Source organism: Hypomesus nipponensis, chromosome 12 (genome assembly GCF_054491055.1).
Source record: "Hypomesus nipponensis isolate SF chromosome 12, ASM5449105v1, whole genome shotgun sequence".
In the NCBI taxonomy this organism is placed as follows: Eukaryota; Metazoa; Chordata; class Actinopteri; order Osmeriformes; family Osmeridae; genus Hypomesus; species Hypomesus nipponensis.
This window is the reverse complement of record NC_140372.1, coordinates 17,420,001-17,422,500: the sequence shown is the minus strand read 5'-3', so window position 1 is coordinate 17,422,500 and position 2,500 is coordinate 17,420,001. Positions and strand designations below refer to the sequence as shown.

Sequence of the window (2,500 nt, the reverse complement as noted above, 5' to 3'; positions counted from 1 at the left end):
CCCTTTCATGAAGGACTACTTGTGCATATTGCAAGATTTCAGTTTCTAAGTGAATGAGCAAAAGAGCATACAGCACCTGGTATTCCCAGGCGGTCTCCCATCCAAGTACTAACCAGGCCCAACCCTGCTTAGCTTCCGAGATCAGACGAGATCGGGCGTTGCCAGGCTGGTATGGCCGTACGAAATAAGTTGACAACCATAGGCTACTTATCCATATACAGATTTAGCAATTGACAATGCAAGGTGGTCTCTCTCTCTCTCTCTCTCGTGTCAAAATGAAAACAGCTTCCAGCCCCTTTCATGAAGGACTACTTGTGCATATTGCAAGATTTCAGTTTCTAAGTGAATGAGCATACAGCACCTGGTATTCCCAGGCGGTCTCCCATCCAAGTACTAACCAGGCCCGACCCTGCTTAGCTTCCGAGATCAGACGAGATCGGGCGTTGCCAGGCTGGTATGGCCGTACGAAATAAGTTGACAACCATAGGCTACTTATCCATATACAGATTTAGCAATTGACAATGCAAGGTGGTCTCTCTCTCTCTCTCTCGTGTCAAAATGAAAACAGCTTCCAGCCCCTTTCATGAAGGACTACTTGTGCATATTGCAAGATTTCAGTTTCTAAGTGAATGAGCAAAAGAGCATACAGCACCTGGTATTCCCAGGCGGTCTCCCATCCAAGTACTAACCAGGCCCGACCATGCTTAGCTTCCGAGATCAGACGAGATCGGGCGTTGCCAGGCTGGTATAGCCGTACAAAATAAGTTGACAACCATAGGCTACTTATCCATATACAGATTTAGCAATTGACAATGCAAGGTGGTCTCTCTCTCTCTCTCTCTCTCTCGTGTCAAAATGAATACAGCTTCCAGCCCCTTTCATGAAGGACTACTTGTGCATATTGCAAGATTTCAGTTTCTAAGTGAATGAGCAAAAGAGCATACAGCACCTGGTATTCCCAGGCGGTCTCCCATCCAAGTACTAACCAGGCCCGACCCTGCTTAGCTTCCGAGATCAGACGAGATCGGGCGTTGCCAGGCTGGTATGGCCGTACGAAATAAGTTGACAACCATAGGCTACTTATCCATATACAGATTTAGCAATTGACAATGCAAGGTGGTCTCTCTCTCTCTCTCTCTCTCTCGTGTCAAAATGAAAACAGCTTCCAGCCCCTTTCATGAAGGACTACTTGTGCATATTGCAAGATTTCAGTTTCTAAGTGAATGAGCAAAAGAGCATACAGCACCTGGTATTCCCAGGCGGTCTCCCATCCAAGTACTAACCAGGCCCGACCCTGCTTAGCTTCCGCGATCAGACGAGATCGGGCGTTGCCAGGCTGGTATGGCCGTACGAAATAAGTTGACAACCATAGGCTACTTATCCATATACAGATTTAGCAATTGACAATGCAAGGTAGTCTCTCTCTCTCTCTCTCTCTCTCTCTCGTGTCAAAATGAAAACAGCTTCCAGCCCCTTTCATGAAGGACTACTTGTGCATATTGCAAGATTTCAGTTTCTAAGTGAATGAGCAAAAGAGCATACAGCACCTGGTATTCCCAGGCGGTCTCCCATCCAAGTACTAACCAGGCCCGACCATGCTTAGCTTCCGAGATCAGGCGTTGCCAGGCTGGTATAGCCGTACAAAATAAGTTGACAACCATAGGCTACTTATCCATATACAGATTTAGCAATTGACAATGCAAAGTGGTCTCTCTCTCTCTCTCTCTCGTGTCAAAATGAATACAGCTTCCAGCCCCTTTCATGAAGGACTACTTGTGCATATTGCAAGATTTCAGTTTCTAAGTGAATGAGCAAAAGAGCATACAGCACCTGGTATTCCCAGGCGGTCTCCCATCCAAGTACTAACCAGGCCCGACCCTGCTTAGCTTCCGAGATCAGACGAGATCGGGCGTTGCCAGGCTGGTATGGCCGTACGAAATAAGTTGACAACCATAGGCTACTTATCCATATACAGATTTAGCAATTGACAATGCAAGGTGGTCTCTCTCTCTCTCTCTCTCTCTCTCTCTCTCTCTCTCGTGTCAAAATGAAAACAGCTTCCAGCCCCTTTCATGAAGGACTACTTGTGCATATTGCAAGATTTCAGTTTCTAAGTGAATGAGCAAAAGAGCATACAGCACCTGGTATTCCCAGGCGGTCTCCCATCCAAGTACTAACCAGGCCCGACCCTGCTTAGCTTCCGAGATCAGACGAGATCGGGCGTTGCCAGGCTGGTATGGCCGTACGAAATAAGTTGACAACCATAGGCTACTTATCCATATACAGATTTAGCAATTGACAATGCAAGGTAGTCTCTCTCTCTCTCTCTCTCTCTCTCTCTCGTGTCAAAATGAAAACAGCTTCCAGCCCCTTTCATGAAGGACTACTTGTGCATATTGCAAGATTTCAGTTTCTAAGTGAATGAGCAAAAGAGCATACAGCACCTGGTATTCCCAGGCGGTCTCCCATCCAAGTACTAACCAGGCCCGACCATGCTTAG

General features: G+C 46.8%; 5 non-coding genes and 4 pseudogenes across 5 annotated transcripts; all 9 read right to left on the bottom strand.

Moving 5' to 3' along the window:
- Positions 1 to 64: 64 nt before the first annotated feature.
- LOC146266541 (5S ribosomal RNA) lies at positions 65 to 183 on the bottom strand. The gene has a single exon (XR_014726836.1). It is a non-coding gene; the product is annotated as a 5S ribosomal RNA (ribosomal RNA).
- A 166-nt stretch (positions 184 to 349) lies between these two features.
- On the bottom strand, positions 350 to 468 carry LOC146266540 (5S ribosomal RNA). Its single transcript, XR_014726970.1, has one exon. It is a non-coding gene; the product is annotated as a 5S ribosomal RNA (ribosomal RNA).
- Positions 469 to 640: 172 nt separating this feature from the next.
- On the bottom strand, positions 641 to 759 carry LOC146266539 (5S ribosomal RNA; annotated as a pseudogene).
- A 178-nt stretch (positions 760 to 937) lies between these two features.
- LOC146266538 (5S ribosomal RNA) lies at positions 938 to 1,056 on the bottom strand. The gene has a single exon (XR_014726969.1). It is a non-coding gene; the product is annotated as a 5S ribosomal RNA (ribosomal RNA).
- Positions 1,057 to 1,234: 178 nt separating this feature from the next.
- LOC146266537 (5S ribosomal RNA) lies at positions 1,235 to 1,353 on the bottom strand (annotated as a pseudogene).
- Positions 1,354 to 1,535: 182 nt separating this feature from the next.
- On the bottom strand, positions 1,536 to 1,644 carry LOC146266536 (5S ribosomal RNA; annotated as a pseudogene).
- A 174-nt stretch (positions 1,645 to 1,818) lies between these two features.
- Positions 1,819 to 1,937, bottom strand: LOC146266535 (5S ribosomal RNA). The gene has a single exon (XR_014726968.1). It is a non-coding gene; the product is annotated as a 5S ribosomal RNA (ribosomal RNA).
- A 192-nt stretch (positions 1,938 to 2,129) lies between these two features.
- On the bottom strand, positions 2,130 to 2,248 carry LOC146266534 (5S ribosomal RNA). Its single transcript, XR_014726967.1, has one exon. It is a non-coding gene; the product is annotated as a 5S ribosomal RNA (ribosomal RNA).
- A 184-nt stretch (positions 2,249 to 2,432) lies between these two features.
- LOC146266533 (5S ribosomal RNA) overlaps positions 2,433 to 2,500 on the bottom strand; it is a 119-nt pseudogene continuing 51 nt past the window's right edge.